Here is a 21,206-nt window from a genome sequence, read left to right on the forward strand (position 1 = left end):
CCGGAAGATACATATATACATATAAACATACATAAGTGTCCCCAAAATACACCAAAATACCAAAGTAAACTCCTATCTCTCCCTCAACCTCTAAGAGGAGCAGCATACATAAGTTACTTGGAGAGTAAGCTACACATATACATACATATATACAAATAGAAACCAAAATACACCCAAGAACTACTTCGCTTTCCAGAATCCAGACGCCTAGCGAGGAGCCTCTCGACCTGCATCTGAAAAACAACAACACAATATGGAATGAGAACCGGAGGTTCTCAGCATGGTAAAAGTGCCACGCGCATAAGAAATACGGCCCTGAGAATGCCATAGGCAATCCTAGAACTCCGTTATTCAATTATCCAACTTAAGCACTAAAAATAGAAGCCATAAACAAGGGTAGGTATTCTAAATCTGCCTAACTTACTCAAGTTCAAACCTAACCTAACAGCAAACCACTGAACCGAAAATCATACTTGCATCGAACCGAAATCACAATAGCCACCGAACCGAAATCACCATAACCACCGAACCTAAATCATAATAGCCACCGAACCGAAATCACCATAGCCACCGAACCTAAATCATAAATCACCATAGCCACCGAACCTAAATCATAATAGCCACCGAACCGAAATCACCATAGCCACCGAACCTAAATCATAATAGCCACCGAACCAAAATACGTTCATGTGGTTAATCCTTCATTTTCAATCCTAATCTAACACTCCCTTTCCTCCATCCCTCCATCATTCACAATGCAACAGAGACAAGCAACCAAACAAGGTCACGCACAAGTAATGAGCAGATAGCACAAATAGCAAGTATAACAGATAGCATGTAATATATATCAATTAGGCAAACCCAGGAAATGCATAGCAATCAAAACAAACAAATGCATATGATGCATGCCTGTCCTATGGCTGATGGGGCCCATCTGTCGGTTATCCAGCCAACCCGACAAGTCCGAAAACCTTAGACTGTCCCTCGTCGCGCATCCCCAAGAGTCTATGCATAGATTTCACATACATTCATCATATAATCACTCAATGGGGGCTATCCATACCCAGGAAATTATGTGCGCCCGGTCGCCCTTACGACGTAGGGTTAACAGAGTATCGAGAATCAACCTGGAACACGTGGTGGCGAGCCACGGTTTTTACCCAGGGAAACTCGTATCTCAGATATCATCATTCATAAGCCATTTCATAGTCATAATCATTATTTAATCATTCATCAAGCCATGGCATGTTAACTCCTTTTGTTAACAACTTCCCTTTCACATTTTTCATCATCATTCCCTTATAATTCATCTTGATTACACTTTCCAGGTCCTGACCAAACTATTTATCAAATTCTTCTCAAGCTTCTTAATATCGAATAATCTTTAAAATCAACCCAACTCCAACATTAAGTCAATCACATCACACGAGGATTGCACGTTAACTTCTCGAACTCATGACTATCACCAAGACATCCTCGACACTCTATTTTCTTTTCTGTTTCTAATATAGCAAATGATCTCAGAATTGCACAAACTTTATGTCCAGGCGTTCATATTGAAATAAGCTTTCTAACAAACTAAATATCATAATTTTCTGATTTTTCTAGCCTCGGAAATAAAGGAAAAACCGTGACTGCTCTGCAGTGCATAAAACCAGAAAAACAGCAGCAGCATGTGATATTCAAAAATTCACAGCTCCCAATCCTCAACTCTTAAAATTCTAAAATTATAGAGAAATAAAGCTGGTTAATCAAATTTTATAACAAAATTGGTTTCGCTCCAAAACTCAACTCGTAGAAGTCGCAGCAAGGCAAACAAGTTGCTGCCCTGTTTGATCTTTTCTGCTGCAGGACAGATTTAACAACCTAACTTTAAAAATTTGCCGTAAATTGTATATTTAACAAAAAGGTCCCAAATTTTCCAGTTTAGTTCCTTATATTCCCAAGTTTAGCCCAGACTTAGTCTCATGCAATTCCGATCATTACATAATTAGTTACAGCAAATGCAACACTACCACAACACAACTCTACACCCTTATTAACAAACACCAATCCTAATCCATCATAAATAAATATAAGAGCACACCATTAATAACTTCCACACCTCATAATTCCAATATATATATCCACCAACAAATCTATTCCAAAAACATTACAAGGCTAATCATTAAATACAACAAACAATCCAACTTATCCTATGGTTCCTCTAACCTAAGTTTTCACAACACCGTAAATATTAAACGTGTGAAACTTAAACCATACCTTGGCCGATCACTTAATTCACCCAAGGCAGCTTCTCAACACAAAATTACAGCCTCTTCAAGCTCAAGTAAAATAGCCACAAACTAAGCTTTGATCACCAACAAGCCTTTAAATATTCCCAATGCATATATACCCACTTAATCTACACCATACCCATATGCTCAATAGCTTGAGCCCACAAGTTCCGGAAGCTAACTTGAACCTAGAACACAAGAATTGAACAATTTTTAACTTAATTGTTCATAAATTTCCGAAATTAGGAGAAGCTGGCTGAGAAGGAAATAATGAGTTACCTACCAAATTGTTCCATGGGTTTCATAGAGCTTGTCACGGTGAACGCGTGGTCGCAAACGGTTCGTCAATCGGAGCTCCGGATCAAAAGTTACATGGATTTGAAATTAAAGTGAGGGTTAGGTTTTTGCTTGTGTTCTTCTTCCCCCTAAGAATGTTTCCCAGCGTGAATAATGAAGAAGAAGGGAAATAAGAAGCTGTGCCTCTTTAATGGATTGGGTTTGGTTGGGCCTTGGGCCCATTTTGGGTCTGGTTCAACCAGTTCGGCCCATCCGGCCCAATCTTGGGCCAAACTTTTCGAAATTGGTATCAAAATTCTCGTTTCGACGAGCTCTATCCTATTTTGATATCAGTTTTGCGTATTTAATTTTCCTATTGAAAATTCGATTTATTGACTAATTATATACCGATTTTAGCGGGGTTTACATCCTACCCACCTAATTAGGAATTTTGTCCTCAAAATTCAGAGTGCGCTACCTGAATAGAGGTGTGGGTAGTCCTTCCGCATCTCTGTCTCAAGCTTCTAGGTGTATTCTTCAATACCATCCCAACACCAAGCTACTTTTACTAAGAAAACCTCTCTCCCGCGTAAACGTTTAATGCTAGCATCATCAATCCTAACCAGAGTTACTAGAAGCGTCAGACCTTCTCTTACTTGGACTGATTCTGGTTGTAGGACATAACTGGGTCGAAAGTGTATTTATGAAGCTGTAATATGTGAAACACATCATGCAGGTTCGAACATTGTGATAGTAAAGCGATCCTATACGCCACTAGTCCGATGTGATGGGGATTTAGCTTTTTAGTTTTTGATTGATCATCCGATTCTAGTTCGTTGAAGTGATCTTCAGAAATAGGTATCCTCTTCCTTCCAACTTGAGAAGTCTTCTTCTTAGATCTGCCTAACTCTTTTGTCGGCTTTCATAGTGAGAATTCTAACTTAGATTTGTGTCACTCTTCCTCCGTTGTTTTGGCTGTCAAATTCAGGAACTAAGACGTTTGGTATTCCAGTTTTCGGTTAATTCAAATGTGTTTAACATACTGTGAAGTCTCACCTTCTCCCTGCTGTATAGTCTCTTTGATATCTCCAAGAAGTGGTTTACTCCGATGGGCAAAACGGGCCTGGTCACTTGATCCACAGTTCCCTATCATTATCACCTTTTGTCCTAGTCGTCGGCAACCTATTATGAAATCGATGGTTATTCTCTTTTACCTTTAATGCTGAATTTTTGACAGTTGTAGCATTCGCATGGGTCGAACATGTAATCACATGGATCGTCACTTCGTTCTTCACTTCTGGCGGCTCAAAATATCTTCTTGAATTCGCGATACGTCTTAGAAACCCCAAGGTAATTTCAAAAATCCTCTCTTGTATTCTTCGGACAACAGTTTCTCACTCTAACTCCTAATCTCGACACATAACCCACTCATGGTGTCTTCTTGATTCAGCCGGCTTCGGTTCTCTTAGTAGCTCCTTATCACTGTTATTGCACTCCTTAAGTCCTTGACTCTACGATCTCTATTTCGGCATTAAACATATAAATCCTTTCTTAGTTCCCTTTCGTTTGCCAGACTTCGACATCCTCGGTAGGTCTTTATCGTCCCCTCATGCTTCCTGCATTTCGTCTTTGCTATGTTTTAAAACTGCAATAGATTTAGTTTGACTCCTTTATCTATACCCTTAATATCCAAGCATTTCCCCAAAAACTTCTTACTCAGGACATCTGTTACCACTTCACGATATTGTATTTACACGTATCTTAAACCCCTCTGGTAATGTATCGCACTAATTCTGAGTCGTTAAATAAGTTTGGGTATCCTGATTACTGGATTTGGGGTTAATCCTTCTCTTAGAGATTGGAAGCTCTCTTCATATTCGGGTATCTATGTAACCGGTGTATTTTCTAGCGTGTTAAACTAATCATAGGCTTTGTGGTCTGCAAGAATTTAAAGCTCCAAAACTCTTTTTTTTTTGGGGCGCATGCTTACCTGCTTCATTTTCCGTATCCAAAAGTCTTGCTCTTAAGGAATCAACATCTCAATAGTTGCAGCTATACTTTATACATGATACTAATATAGGCTCGAGTTAATTTTCAAAAGGACATTAAGCTCGAAAAATAAATGAGCAATACCAACGGTGTTCGTAATGAGTGAAAAAGGAAATCTTGTACACGGTTAATCAGGATTATACCGAAATAATGAAATGCACAAGGAGAAGAACCTAGGTGCGTCTCAAGAAAAGAGTTCAAATTAAAGACCCTTGGTAGAGAGAACAGAGCGTATAGAGTCAAAGAAATTTCAGCTGATTCTGAAGAACATGGTTTGTGAACAAGGCAACTCTAGTCATAGCGAGGTTACAAGATTCAAGGATTACGCGTTTATACCAAGACAAGCTCAGACTCATCTTGGAAGAAACAATATTCATGTGCAAAAGGAGTAAAGTTAGAAAGGTAGTCAAGCTATTTAGGAAAAGCTCCGGATCGAATGTCAATATAGGTTTCAAAAGAAGGATTAGATCGAGTCGCGAAGGTTCGTTAGCACACTCTCTCTGCATAAGGTTTCCTACCGTTCTCTTCTTTCTTCTCTAGCATAACCGACGCTTCCCACAAAGAAATAGTTTGTTAGGTGATTCCCTCTTCTAGTACTCCCTTCCACTCAATCCTAAACTCTACCGATTATGATGATGTCTTTGCTTGTGGTGCGATTGAAGTTAATCCGGCTTCCGGTACTAAGCCCATCGTAAACACGCTTTCTCTCTGAAATAGAAGTTCTGACACACCTTCAAGAATTGTCTTAGAAACTCTCTCGTATAGGGATTTGTTTCATCTTCACTTACCTCTTAACAATTAACAGCTAAAGATTGAGTTCGCTCTATTCCTTTTCCTCAAAGTTTTGCCGTCACTGGATTCTGAACAATAACTCCGCATAGCCCTCAACACTCCTGATTCCTTAGATATGGTCCAACCTGCTTCCATGATACGGTCTAACCTGCTTCCACTACGTCACTTAATCTTTAGCCTTCACAAGTCTAACCCCTCCTCCAAGTTAGCTAAAAGTTACTCCGTCTCAACAACCAATAGTTTTTGACTAATCATCGACTTGGACCTCATAATTACTGAAACTCGTCATGCGTCACGAAGGAATATTACATATCAATGGTAGGCAAGGAAATTAAAGATTCAACTGTTGGTTCATAATTACCTCGGGTTTGAAAATCGGGTTCGGTTGCATCCCGGCTTCCTCTGTACGAACAATTCCAAGACATATGCCCTGGCCTCCCGCACTTGTAACATACACCTAATCCTGCCCTGCATGGTCTGTTTGGATGGTACCTCTTGCAACTTGAGCACCTTAAGTCACCCGGTTGAGCACTAGTTTGCCCTTCTGAATTTGGGTCCGAACGATTATCGTTCCTTCGGTCATTGTTCCGGCGCTGAGAATGTGAAGCAACAAACTGATTCTTCTTGAAACTTTGGCTCCTAGGTGTAATTTTTCCCTTTTTCTTTGTGAAAGGTTCCTAGCGATTATTCCTTGCTACCTCAGTTCTCCTTGAGCTTTCTCCCGTTATTTGACCCGTGTTAACTTGCTCCGGATAACCTGCTGGCACCCATGTATTCGGAACATTATGTCCACCTTCATATTCACTATCACCATCGTTGCCAGTTCCAGCTTGTGATTCCATCCCACCCATCACTCGGATGGTCGCAGCAGCAACAGCGCCAACGGCAGCAACAACACTCGTCATTGCGGTCACGATATCGATTAAACTACCTACCGGTATAGCCACTTCATCAGCTCTCCGTCCTCGACCTTGCTTACGCTCACGACGGCGCCTACGAGATGCCATTTGGTTCCTGTTCACTCCAAACAAGTGATATCAAGGTGATCAATCTCAATATCTCAAGTTTAGTATTTCACAGTCCCAAATGCATGCTCATGAGCATTCATGCCTCGTATATCAGTTAGATACCCTAAATAGCATGTATAGACACCCAGAGAATGCCCAGAGGCATAATCAGTCTGTCCCTCAGGCTCTATAGGAACGAACTGCTCTGATACCATAATGTAACACCCTACTATCCTAAATCTTATGCTTAAGTCATAAAATTGAGATAGTAAGATATTACGACCTCTAAAAATAGAATTATATATATAATAATAGGAAAAGAGATACTTAACTAGGAGCCTTGAAAAACGGGCAAAACAAAATCGCAAAATAAAAAGCACAACTCTCGAGAAATCGAATTACTTGCGGGTGAAGAAACCTAATAGGGAATGAAAAGGATAAACAAGAGAGTAAAGGAAAGCCAAGGAAACATCATAGCTAGCTCCTGGCTCAGCCTGCGAAGCTAAGGCTGACCGGAAGATACATATATACATATAAACATACATAAGTGTCCCCAAAATACACCAAAATACCAAAGTAAACTCCTATCTCTCCCTCAACCTCTAAGAGGAGCAGCATACATAAGTTACTTGGAGAGTAAGCTACACATATACATACATATATACAAATAGAAACCAAAATACACCCAAGAACTACTTCGCTTTCCAGAATCCAGACGCCTAGCGAGGAGCCTCTCGACCTGCATCTGAAAAACAACAACACAATATGGAATGAGAACCGGAGGTTCTCAGCATGGTAAAAGTGCCACGCGCATAAGAAATACGGCCCTGAGAATGCCATAGGCAATCCTAGAACTCCGTTATTCAATTATCCAACTTAAGCACTAAAAATAGAAGCCATAAACAAGGGTAGGTATTCTAAATCTGCCTAACTTACTCAAGTTCAAACTTAACCTAACAGCAAACCACTGAACCGAAAATCATACTTGCATCGAACCGAAATCACAATAGCCACCGAACCGAAATCACCATAACCACCGAACCTAAATCATAATAGCCACCGAACCGAAATCACCATAGCCACCGAACCTAAATCATAATAGCCACCGAACCGAAATCACCATAGCCACCGAACCTAAATCATAATAGCCACCGAACCGAAATCACCATAGCCACCGAACCTAAATCATAATAGCCACCGAATCGAAATACGTTCATGTGGTTAATCCTTCATTTTCAATCCTAATCTAACACTCCCTTTCCTCCATCCCTCCATCATTCACAATGCAACAGAGACAAGCAACCAAACAAGGTCACGCACAAGTAATGAGCAGATAGCACAAATAGCAAGTATAACAGATAGCATGTAATATATATCAATTAGGCAAACCCAGGAAATGCATAGCAATCAAAACAAACAAATGCATATGATGCATGCCTGTCCTATGGCTGATGGGGCCCATCTGTCGGTTATCCAGCCAACCCGACAAGTCCGAAAACCTTAGACTGTCCCTCGTCGCGCATCCCCAAGAGTCTATGCATAGATTTCACATACATTCATCATATAATCACTCAATGGGGGCTATCCATACCCGGGAAATTATGTGCGCCCGGTCGCCCTTACGACGTAGGGTTAACAGAGTATCGAGAATCAACCTGGAACACGTGGTGGCGAGCCACGGTTTTTACCCAGGGAAACTCGTATCTCAGATATCATCATTCATAAGCCATTTCATAGTCATAATCATTATTTAATCATTCATCAAGCCATGGCATGTTAACTCCTTTTGTTAACAACTTCCCTTTCACATTTTTCATCATCATTCCCTTATAATTCATCTTGATTACACTTTCCAGGTCCTGACCAAACTATTTATCAAATTCTTCTCAAGCTTCTTAATATCGAATAATCTTTAAAATCAACCCAACTCCAACATTAAGTCAATCACATCACACGAGGATTGCACTTTAACTTCTCAAACTCATGACTATCACCAAGACATCCCCGACACTCTATTTTCTTTTCTGTTTCTAATATAGCAAATGATCTCAGAATTGCACAAACTTTATGTCCAGGCGTTCATATTGAAATAAGCTTTCTAACAAACTAAATATCATAATTTTCTGATTTTTCTAGCCTCGGGAATAAAGGAAAAACCGTGACTGCTCTGCAGTGCATAAAACCAGAAAAACAGCAGCAGCATGTGATATTCAAAAATTCACAGCTCCCAATCCTCAACTCTTAAAATTCTAAAATTATAGAGAAATAAAGCTGGTTAATCAAATTTTATAACAAAATTGGTTTCGCTCCAAAACTCAACTCGTAGAAGTCGCAGCAAGGCAAACAAGTTGCTGCCCTGTTTGATCTTTTCTGCTGCAGGACAGATTTAACAACCTAACTTTAAAAATTTGCCGTAAATTGTATATTTAACAAAAAGGTCCCAAATTTTCCAGTTTAGTTCCTTATATTCCCAAGTTTAGCCCAGACTTAGTCTCATGCAATTCCGATCATTACATAATTAGTTACAGCAAATGCAACACTACCACAACACAACTCTACACCCTTATTAACAAACACCAATCCTAATCCATCATAATAAATATAAGAGCACACCATTAATAACTTCCACACCTCATAATTCCAATATATATCCACCAACAAATCTATTCCAAAAACATTACAAGGCTAATCATTAAATACAACAAACAATCCAACTTATCCTATGGTTCCTCTAACCTAAGTTTTCACAACACCGTAAATATTAAACGTGTGAAACTTAAACCATACCTTGGCCGATCACTTAATTCACCCAAGGCAGCTTCTCAACACAAAATTACAGCCTCTTCAAGCTCAAGTAAAATAGCCACAAACTAAGCTTTGATCACCAACAAGCCTTTAAATATTCCCAATGCATATATACTCACTTAATCTACACCATACCCATATGCTCAATAGCTTGAGCCCACAAGTTCCGGAAGCTAACTTGAACCTAGAACACAAGAATTGAACAATTTTTAACTTAATTGTTCATAAATTTCCGAAATTAGGAGAAGCTGGCTGAGAAGGAAATAATGAGTTACCTACCAAATTGTTCCATGGGTTTCATAGAGCTCGTCACGGTGAACGCGTGGTCGCAAACGGTTCGTCAATCGGAGCTCCGGATCAAAAGTTACATGGATTTGAAATTAAAGTGAGGGTTAGGTTTTTGCTTGTGTTCTTCTTCCCCCTAAGAATGTTTCCCAGCGTGAATAATGAAGAAGAAGGGAAATAAGAAGCTGTGCCTCTTTAATGGATTGGGTTTGGTTGGGCCTTGGGCCCATTTTGGGTCCGGTTCAACCAGATCGGCCCATCCGGCCCAATCTTGGGCCAAACTTTTCGAAATTGGTATCAAAATTCTCGTTTCGACGAGCTCTATCCTATTTTGATATCAGTTTTGCGTATTTAATTTTCCTATTGAAAATTCGATTTATTGACTAATTATATACCGATTTTAGCGGGGTTTACAAGGAGAAAAAGTTTTAAATTGTGCAAGAGAACAAGTTGAAATGCACCTTAATTCACTCGGAAATGAACCAAAATTATATAATGATTGCGACACAATCAACTCAGAAATGAACCGAAATTACATAATGGACTGCGATATAATTAACTCAGAAATGAACCAAAATTACATAATGATTGCGACACATAAACTTAATACGAAAATAAGCATATAAACAAGATTGAATCGTGAATAGAAACACATCTAAAATCAATTTTGGATCAGACAACATCATCAACATGGCGAAAATTCAACAATAACAATAACAATGATAACAATAACGACGATATGTAAGAAGAAGACGACAATAACGATAACGACGATATGTAAAGAAGAAGAACGTATGCGTGAATTTGAAATAGGTTAAATTACACAGTTGGTCCCTATACTTTCAGTGAAATTACAAATTGGTCCCTACACTTTAAAAGTTTATAATTGGGTTGCTAAAGAGATTTAAAATTTGCCATTTAGTCCCTGCCGTTCAAAAAGTGTTTGGTTTAACAGAATATTTTTAAAATATTCTCTATTTTAAACATGTGAGCTGCACATGTTTGACAATAGGGACCAATTTGTAATTTTAGTGAAATTATGAGGACCAACCATATAATTTAACTATTTGAAAATGACCAAAACTTCCTAGGTTATCTGAACCCACGCCGCCCCTTCCTAACTCTCTCGCTGTCACTTTCTCACTTTCAAAAATGAATCAACATAAAAATAGCAACTCAATTTATTAGTGGATCTGGCGCGATGATAGAGGTGAAAGGCACGGCAATGTGAGCCGAGGTGAGAGACAGAGAGCGCTGGGGTTGGGGTACCATTTTGGTAAGTGAGAAAGTGAGAGTGAGAGAGTTGGGGAGGGGCGGGGTAGATTCAAATAGCCTAAGGAGTTTTTGATCATTTTTACATGGTTAAATTATACGGTTGGTCCCCATACTTTCACTAAAATATCAAATTGGTCCCTATTGTCAAACATATGCAGCTCAGATATTTAAAATAGAGAATATACTGAGAATATTTTGTTAAATCAAATACTTTTTGAACAGTGGAAACTAAATTACAAATTTTAATTCTCTTTAGAGATCCAATTACAAACTTTTAAAGTGTAAGGACTAATTTGTAATTCCACTAAAAGTATAAGAGCTAACTGTGTAATTTAACCTTTGAAATAAGAAGAAGAAGAAGCAGCAGTAGCGCGAGGGGAGAATAAAGCGGAAAAAGAAGCGCGTGATCAAAATCACTTAGATGTTAAATTGCTTGAATGTAGAGAATAATTCTTTTCTTTATATATTTTTTCTCTTACTCTTTTTAGATCATTGTGGGCGAATGGAAAAATATGCTAATTTTGACCTTAGTTATTTTAGAATTTTTATTTTATGTTGACAATTGACTTTTTTATTTTTTATTCCAAACAAAACAAAAATAATCTCAATTTTTATTCGTTAAATTAGTTAAAAGAAAACTAAATATTATAAAATATTCCTTGCAAGTGAATTAATAACTTGTCTTATACAAAAGTTGGTCAAATTAATATGTATTGTGTTAATTTGTATGTTTTATTCTTAAAAATAAAGAGAGTATATAATTATTTAATTTCCAAAATATTATTTGTAATTGTTGATTTATTAAAATAATTGTGAATTTATTTATGTTATTTTAATTAATATTTAAAATAGTGAAAATTGAAATTGTAAGTAGTTAATACTAATTAGGTAAATAAATAAGAAATAAAAAAAACATTAACTATTCCAAACTTTATTTTACACATTGATTGGTTTGAAGGGATATGAATAGAAAGAAAATGTAGAAAAAGAAAATGGATGAAAAATTAAATTTTTGTTGTTGTTTGGTTTAAGAGAGAAAATGAAAAGGAAAAGACAAAAGTGATGTGGAGTCCATCCAATTATTTTCTCTTCATGCATGAAATGAAAATAAATGAAAAATATACCAATATGTCAAAATTACAACTTTACTCTTTATTTAATAGAAATAGTAAAATTTCTAAATTTATTCTCTTTGAAATCTCAAAATATATCTCTTTTATTCTTTAGTTTTAAAAAATTATTTTTTGTTAATAAAAATAATATATTAAAATTTTGAAAACTAATTTGGATGATTTTTTTTTAAAAAATAATTTAAATATATTAATAAATTGTAATTTATATATAATATAGATAAGGATATTAATTTAATTTTATTCTATTATAATTTTTTCTCTTTTTACTTTTCCTTCTATCAAAACAGAAAAAAAATTTTCTTTCTATTTTCTTTTCTTTCATTTTCTCTTCATCCAAACAACACACAAATAAATTTATTTTTCTTTTCATTTTCTTTTTTCTCATTTTCTTTCCTCTCATTTTTTTCTCTTATTTTCCATCATATATCCAAACAATGTATATGAGTTCAGCTTGCCCACTAACAATTGATCGTGACTTCCCAAATTCCAACCATGCGTTACATAGCATCACCCACTAACCTTAGATAAGGTTATTAATACAATTTTATACTATTATGACACTACCACAAATATAGTCTTTAGCAACACTAAATTTTGCAACGCCTTAAAACCGTTCTCTTAGATAAGTTTAGACAACGGTTTTTTAAAGTGTTAATGTTGAATTCAATTTTTTATCAATTTATACCAACAAATTAAAATCGTTCTCTTTGACTATTTTAAAAAATGGTTTTATAACCGTTACTATGATTTGCGTTTAAGCAACGGTTTTTTGTTGTTGTTTAAAGAATTGTACAAAAGAAACGCATTAAAACCGTTGCCGAAATGCTACATTTTAAAACCGTTCTATTAGATGGTCTTAGACAACGATTTTTACAGTGTTGCTGTTGATGTTCATTTTTTCATTACGCTATAATAAAAAAATAAAACCGTTCTCTTTGACTATTTTAAAGAACGATTTTACAACCATTTCAATAATTGTTTATGAAACAACCATTTTCTAATATTATTTAAATAATTATACAAATTAAACAATACCAATAAAAATAATTTCAGATAATTATATAAATTTAAACTATTTTTTCTATAAATACTGAATTTATAAAATACTCAAAAACTATTGTTATAAATAAATAACAAATATTATTTTAAAAAAATAAAATTGAAATAAATTTATAATAAATATTATATATTATTATTATAAATATATAAAAATATTATATTTTGAAAACATAAAGTTAAAATAAATTTATAATAAATATTATATATTTTTATTATAAATATATAACAAATATTAATATAAAGAAATAAAATTAAAATAATTTTAGAATAAATATTATATATCTATTGATTATTAATTTCACCCTAATTAAGATAAGCATACAGCAAATAAGGCAAAGCCCTCATCTTCTCTTCGAAACCAAAGGGCGAAGAGCACTCTTCCTCCCTCCACCGTACCATCAACCCTAACCCATGCCATCAGAATCAGAGACGTCATCGCACCATAGCTCACCTTGAAGCCCTAAATTGCACCATCATCGCAAGTAAACATGAAGCCCTAAATCGCAACTCACCATCGTTGCACCATCATCGTCGATGTGTCCTTCTTCCCAAAATCGTCGCTGCCTCCTTCTTTCTGGCGTCGCTGAGTCTCTCCTCTTCGCGGCGTCGCTGCTTCTCCCCTCTCCGTGGCTTCACTGCTTCTCTGTTTTTCGTGGTGTCCTTGCGTCTCCCCTGTTTTGCTTCTACTTTGCTGCTTCTCCCCTGTTTTATTTCACTTCTTTTGCTTCACTGTCTTGGCTAATTGTGGGTTGTGCTTCGCTGCTTCTGTTTTGCTGCTACTGCTTCGCTGCATTGGCCGTTTGTGGGTTGTCATCTGTGGTAAGTGGTCTTCTTATCTGATTTTCTGTTGCTTAGTTGGGGCTTGTTTGGCTGTTGGTTATTTTTGTTGGAGTTAAGAAAAAGAAAGAAAAGTGGTGATGTTTGTGAACATGAGCAAGATGAGTGCTGAATGTTGACTGAGTTTCTGTTTTGGTTTGAATTTGGACTGCGTAGTTGTGAAATGAGCCTGGGGCTTAGGTTAGTCTGTTATTTAAGGTAGCAAAAATTTTATTATCTGCAAGTAGTGTGTTCGGTGGCATTATGGTTCTATTTCTCTGCTTTCTGTGAGGTGTTCTATGGTGGATTCCCAATAACTCTTTATTGAGGATTATAGAGTGATTTCATTATCGCTGTTTCTCAATTGTTTTTTTATTTTATTTATCTGCTTTGTTTATTTTAGTCTTGTTGTATAATATTATTATTTCAGTCAGATGTGGATTGATTTTCATATTGGTTGGTTTCATCTAGGATAACAGAGGAACTCGTCTCCATATGATAAGACGATGATGCTAAACTTTCAATGTTGTTCTGGTTTTGTTTTTATTTTAATATTAATTCTATATTGATTTAGTATAATGTTGTTTGATTTTGATTTGGAGATTAGTTCTCTGAAAACACTATTTTTATTTTAATATTGATTTGGTATAGTGCTATTCTAATTTTGATTTGGTAATTTGTTATCTCAAAATGCTGTTCTCATTTTGTGTTCTTTTTAATATTGATTTTGATTTTTGCTAACAAGTACTTTAAGAATATTGACTAAAATTACTATTACTAGAAATTTTAATTTTCTTTAATATATTTATTATAATACATTAATTATTTCAATTCATAAATTTCTCTACAAAGAATGATCTTATTAAGTAATTTTTTTGTTTAGATAAATTAGATAGATTCTAATTTTATATATCGCATCACAAACTCACATATTCAATATTTTCAAGAAAAGTTATCCATTATTTGGTCATTGTCAGTTTAAAATTTAGTTAGAACAGTTTATTTAAAGTTTTAAAAAATGCATTTATATATCATTCATTACAACTCTGAGTGATTTATTTATCAATTGTGCTACGTTACTAAGAAGGAATCTGCCAAAATCTACCAAAGGTTATTGGGCTGTTTCACAAAGCCCAATTATTCAAAAAAACACACCCCAAATTAACCCAGTTAATCCTAATACCAGATGTTTGCCCCTGTAACCCTAATTTACCCCCTTTTCACTTGTTCTTACTACTGAGACACACCCCCACTCCCCATCTCCTGTGGTAGCACCGCGTAGCACGCCGGATTGCCGTCTTCTCTGGTCGCATTGGTCAACGGAGTCAACGTCACCGGGAAACCAGTTGCCATCACTGACAGGTACGGTCTCACATCCGCCAAGAGTCACACTCTGCGCGGCTGCATGTTGCCATCGTGGAGACACATCCACCTGTGAAAACCTTCATCGCGACGCCCTCCGGTAGGTCCGTCACAAGACACGCTGTGGCTAGACTCTTCCGTCCTCGTGGAGACATTAGCATTCTCGTAACTCGTTTGTATCTGAATCGCCCTCCCAGCGTCGATCCCTGTCTTAAGTTGAAGCCCCACTTGCAGTGTCTCTTCCCTTTGACACCAGCGTAACAACAGCAGGTAAGTGGGTCTTCAAGTTTTTGGCTAATTGCTAGTTATTGGGTTCATTTGTGAACATTATACTGGAGTTGATATTTAGTCAACAATGGTGCTGTGTCTATTGCATGTTCCATTTAAAAAAAATAGAAATATGTCGATTAATAGGCTTATTGTTGATATGGTTCCCTGTGTTAATATGGTTTACGATGCTGTGCCTAACTATATGAAAGAAATGATGTTGCCATGATAGTTACACTGATATGATTTTTTTTGGACGGATTTTGACTGTGAAGTAGAATTCGGAACATATTTGTGGTCCCCTGCTATATAATATTGTTGCTGTACACAGCCTTTTTGTTCCCCTTCTACCATATTTTGGTCTTAGTTTTGTTTTTTAATAATTGACTGATTTTTTTAATTCATTATATATGTTGGCGAACCCAATCAATAGTATTGTGACAGCTCCCATGTAATAGGATACATTTAAATTAAAATTTAAAAATAACAATTTAAGTCGGTGTTGATGATCCTTGTGGCAGCTTCCATGTAATATGATACATTTGATTGTGCTATATGTAACTATGTATGTACTATCTTTGATGAATTAGCTTTCCATTGTGAGACTCGTTACCTTAATTTATGGGGACTTTACCTCAGATGTATCTTCTCATTCCTCTTCACATTTACAAAGTAACTTGAACTTTTGCCTTAGATGTGTCTAACTATACTTTTCCATATATATATATATATATATATATATATATATATATATATATATAATTAAATCGAACCCATTATCACATGTGCATGCAGAGCTAAAGAATTCTGTGCGTATGTTTGTATTACAAATTCTTCAGCTGTGATCTTGGTTTTTTTGTATTACAATTCTCTGCTTGTCAAGTTTTTGAAAGCGTAGTGATTAATAACACATAATTGGATCAAAATTTGAAGAAACACAAACTTCATTCTCAAGCTATGTATGTGTTTATTTTTTACTTCCCACACCTGAGTTTGCTTTTTCTTTTTGATCTTCTTTAGTTGTCTTTATTTTGTTAATTTCTTTTTCTTAATGAAATTGAATGAAAGTTAAATTCGGGAAAGGCCAAGTAACACCAAACAAATTTAAAAGCTGGAGTTATTCTTATAAATATTTTAAAGTGGAAAATTTTTTTGGATGATTTTATGAATAGAAAAATGTAATTTTTTCCTCCTCGTCAGACTTTGATACTTTTCATCTTATTGTTTTTTTCTTTTTGTTCCTTTCCCGTTTTCGTTAAGAGGGTATATATAGATTGTTAATAATTAATTAGGTATACACATTATAGCACAATGTTAACTTTTCCTTTCACTTTCTTTATAGTGCTCAGGCTGTGTATATAATAATTGTTATTCAAATATTCAAAAGTAAGGGTTAATTGAATATTCAATGTGTAAGAATCAAGTATTAATTAAAGTGCAAATCATGCTTGAAATAATGAAATAATATCAATGCAAAATATGATCGTTTAATTATCTAGTGCTTATCTATATTTCATCATTTTCTTATACTGCTTACTTAGTTGAGTTCGGGGAAGAAAACACAAGTTAGAACCTGGACAGAATTTTCAAACTATTGTAAGATATCGACGTCAAGACATGGGAAAGCCGGTATTAAATCATTTAGAAACTTATGTTTCTTTCTATTTTAGCATTGGTTTGTTTATGAAGGTCTTGGTTAATGTTGACAGAAATTACTAGAGACACGGTGTTCACCGTGCTACATCACAGATCTGTTCCATGATATGGAAACTAACCAAGCCCAAGAAAAGCTAGATGAGATAGAAGAAATTGGTTTTGGTTTCCTTAAGCTAGTACCAAAGTGGAATGTTAAACAAGGGATAATGGTGATGTTGGTCAAGGCTTATGACACTGAAACAAGCACCTTGAAAGTAGCTGATAGAGTGATCCGCATTGGGGCTGAGCTGTTCAAACGTCTGTTTAGAATTCCGCCCAGTGGTGAGAATACCTTTATCTGTTAAACAACATATTATTGGTTAAAATGGTTTCGGTCTCCGTGGTTTTACCTTTATTATTCTTATTCAGCTGGTCGTTTTACTGTGGTTAATACACATGTATGCTGCAGTTGATGACTTCCCATCGTTCAACACTGGTAATGCTGACCATGTGTCGATAAGAAGAAGATTTCACCGGTTAAATACTATACAGCTGAGGCATTTTGTTAACCAGTGCATTATGGATACTGAAGATGATAGGATGGAGTTTAGGAGGCATTTCATCCTGCTCGTGCTGAAGATGTTTCTATGTCCGACTGTGCAACACATCATCTCGCCGTGGCACATCGATACAATAATTGATGTATCTAATCCCGGGAGATTCCGTTGGCCGTTGCATATTTTCAAATCATTAGAACAAGCAATTAGAAAGTACTAATGTAAAAAAATAAGTCTTGCGAGGGCTACATGTTTGCCTTGCTAGTAACATTTTTAATTCATCATGCATTTTAATCTGTCTATCCCTTGCATCCCAATAAATAAGATTTGTATGCAATATCCACAGGTGTTGTACTTCCAGAAGCTAAAGCATGGTGATCTCGATAACTGTTAAGAACCTCAGCCGTGGCTTTCTGCATGGACTGCCAAGGAGCTTAGCGCTATGGCAGCAACTATTCAACCCAAGGTATGTACTCTTCGAAGCTCTCTTTCTATTGTAATTAACTGCAAGTACACTTTTGAAGACCTGGCATCTATGGTTGTACATTGAATTATTAATGACTCTGATTTGTCAGTTATGGCTATGTTTTTTCATGTAACCTTAGTTGGATGTGTTTGTGCTGGATGTGGCTTTAGTTTTGTGTGTCTTTTGACTAGTTGATGGCCCTAAATAGGCTTTTATCGTAATCGGAGGAAACGATGGTGTAGTCCTTGAAGGTGCCGCAAAGGAGCACACAATGGGTGCAGGTCTTAACAAAGAAGACACGAACCACACAATGAGTCCTGATGGGAGCAAAAAAAGTGAGTAAAGATGGCTATGTAATGAATATTTTATTTAGATTTGTAAAATAAAAATAAAGTGAACGTTCCAATTTTTTTTTCTCTTACCATTGGCTGCTAAGACCCTCCTTAATATTCCTTAAAGAGAAGTTGTATACATTTAATTTGTGTTAATAATGTGAATTCTAGGAACTATGTCCTTGTTGGAACTGAATAGCTTGGTGTTGTAAATTTAGGGATCTGATCGCAGAGAGGGTAATGGCGATCATGATGATGACGAGCCCATTGCGAAGAGACTACGTCATAAACATGATTTGAAGAGGACACCAAAATCTTGTTTGATAGAAGGGGAGACTAGCAGAACGAGCAAGACAGAGAGAACAAAGAACCAAAAAGTAAGTAAGATGTGGCGGTTTAAGAATGTGTCTGATACATTTTTCAAACTAAGCACACGAGCATGGGTTTACCATATGTTTAAACAAATAACTATTGTTGCCTTGTTTCGAAAACAAAAATAGGTTATGCTGTCTTTAGTTTAACTTGCATTGATTGAGTGACCTGAAATCACTTTGTTTTTTTTTTTTGTGTACCATGTTTTTGATGATGCGCTTTCAGGGATCCAACTTGAAGGCAGGAGTTATTAGCGGCTCAGTGATAAAAAAATGATAACGCAATTGCTTTCGACAAGGATGACGATAATAACCAACCCATTGGCAAGAGAATTCGCATCAAAACCCAAAAAAGCAAACCAAAACAGAAAAAAAGGGACAGAAGGGGAGAACATCGCAACAAGCCTCCCGAAAACATCAAAGAAACCAACCGAGACGGATGATGCTAAACCAAAAACTCCGTCAACTGTAATGACTGAGTATTCAGGAATTCAAGAATATTCTAGTGAATTTTTTGACATGCAAGTGAATAGTATATAACTTTGTTTCCATTAATAGTGTGTATTGTTTTTCACTTCTTCTCTTTGAAATTCATATAGGTTGACCGCCCCACATGGTTAATTTTGAAACAGGCACCCTGACATCTTATCGCAGCGAGATCCGGAGTCCGAAAGGCTATGGGCAGAAATCGAGCGACGTTACCCATTGAGAGTCATTAGCATCGACTCGATACAAACAATTATTCCAAAAGGGTCTTCAGTCCGCACACTGAGTCCACCACACCCATCATTCTCACTTGGGATGACGTAGATCTTCAAAACACCCACACCATCCCCCTCAACCCATTCATCCGTTACTAAAGGGACAAAAACTCACTGAGCGGGACGAACAAAGAATCAGAGGATGGGCTGTGGACAGATCCCTTGCTAATAAGCAAAAAGTTGTATCGTATGAGGATAGACCACACTTAGTGCTGAGAAAGGATAACAATATATGTAATCCAAAAACTTGGTAATCAAATTTGTTTAGGCATTTTGTATTGCGGATAATTAATCTTTACATTCTGGTTAAGTAGGTCATGCACTGGATGTGTTGCACATTCAATGACTCAGGGTTAAGAAGATTCACGCATGACTTCTACTTCGTGTGTCCAGGGATACTGGTAAGGAAACTTTTATATGAATAATTTAAGTAGATTAAACCTTTTGAACAACCTCGTATTCGTCTTTGGACAGGAAATGGTGTTGGTCGAAAAGAATGTATTACAGTTTCAGGACGGTCCAAATCCGATGTATGTGGATTTGGGGGAAAACTTTGGTGTTGATACTAGGTATTTTGATAAGGTAACAGCTTCAAAAGAAAATGAGTAAGTCTGTTTCTCATATGAGAAGTTACTATTTTTATTTTCACCCGAACAACGGATATGTGTTTTCCATTATAAATCCACGTAAAATGCCTAATTACAGTTGTATAATGTTGCAGTAATTTTTTTCCAGTATGTATCACCCGTCACTGGTGGGTGTATGCATTCGATGTATCTGGAAAAAAACTATTTGTACTAGATAGCATACCCAATAGACCACATGATACATTCCGGAGCATGCTAGATGCATATGCGGTACCACAATATCTCGTCACCCTTAGGCTTTATTTAATCCTTATTATTGTATTCTATTTAAATGTTTTCAATGTGGTTTAGGAAAGGCTCATTGAAGACATAGCACAGGTGGCCATTCCCACTTATAAGCCCATTCAACAAGGGCTACCTTGCACATATGCCTCTGTTCTAGTACAACCAAATGGGTGAGTCCCCCTCAAGATCTTCAAAGGTTGTATTTATTAAGTTTCATTTAGATATTTTTTTGTTCTTCTAATATAATCTGTTGTTTCCATTCACATAGTTTTGATTGTGGGGTGTATGCAATAAAGTTCATGGAGTACTGGATTGAAGGCGGGAATGTGAATAATTGGAATTATGTGAGATTCTAAATTCTAGCTCTAGTTAACTGATTTTTTAAGCACATGTCATTGTCTGTACCTACATGCAGTTACCTAACTTTGATTTTCACATGCAGAACACTATCAAGTTATTTAGGTTGGAGATAATGCTTGACATCATCCTATATCACAAAAATTTAGTCATTAGAGATGCTCTGAATGCCGTTAGCAGCCATGATCGACCTCCTGTGCGCCGCAACCAATAAAGAAACAAACGTAAGGAGGTTAGGACTCCGTTTACAGCACCTGGGACAAAGAGCATGTTTCAGCGAGCAATAGGGATGCAAAAGAAACAGACGAGCAAAAGAAGATAAATATCAAAAGATAAAGGTTGTATATTACATTCTAGTTTACTTAGGGCAGGGTTATCCTCACATTGTGAGATATTTTTTGTTGGGTCTAAATATTTTTCTTGTTTTACGCGGAGGCATTTTGTTTTGGATTC

The 21,206-nt window shown here is 36.3% G+C and overlaps 2 long non-coding RNA genes across 2 annotated transcripts; both read right to left on the minus strand.

Annotated features, from left to right (window-relative positions):
* LOC130946955 (uncharacterized) lies at nt 1-2,745 on the minus strand. The gene is made up of 3 exons (XR_009072399.1): nt 2,560-2,745; nt 2,263-2,464; nt 1-233 (listed from the first exon to the last, which is right to left on the minus strand). It is a non-coding gene; the product is annotated as an uncharacterized LOC130946955 (long non-coding RNA).
* Nucleotides 2,746-6,834: 4,089 nt separating this feature from the next.
* Nucleotides 6,835-9,731, minus strand: LOC130946841 (uncharacterized). The gene is made up of 3 exons (XR_009072368.1): nt 9,485-9,731; nt 9,188-9,389; nt 6,835-7,145 (listed from the first exon to the last, which is right to left on the minus strand). It is a non-coding gene; the product is annotated as an uncharacterized LOC130946841 (long non-coding RNA).
* Nucleotides 9,732-21,206: the final 11,475 nt, after the last annotated feature.

Source organism: Arachis stenosperma, chromosome 8 (genome assembly GCF_014773155.1).
Source record: "Arachis stenosperma cultivar V10309 chromosome 8, arast.V10309.gnm1.PFL2, whole genome shotgun sequence".
NCBI lineage: Eukaryota > Viridiplantae > Streptophyta > Magnoliopsida > Fabales > Fabaceae > Arachis > Arachis stenosperma.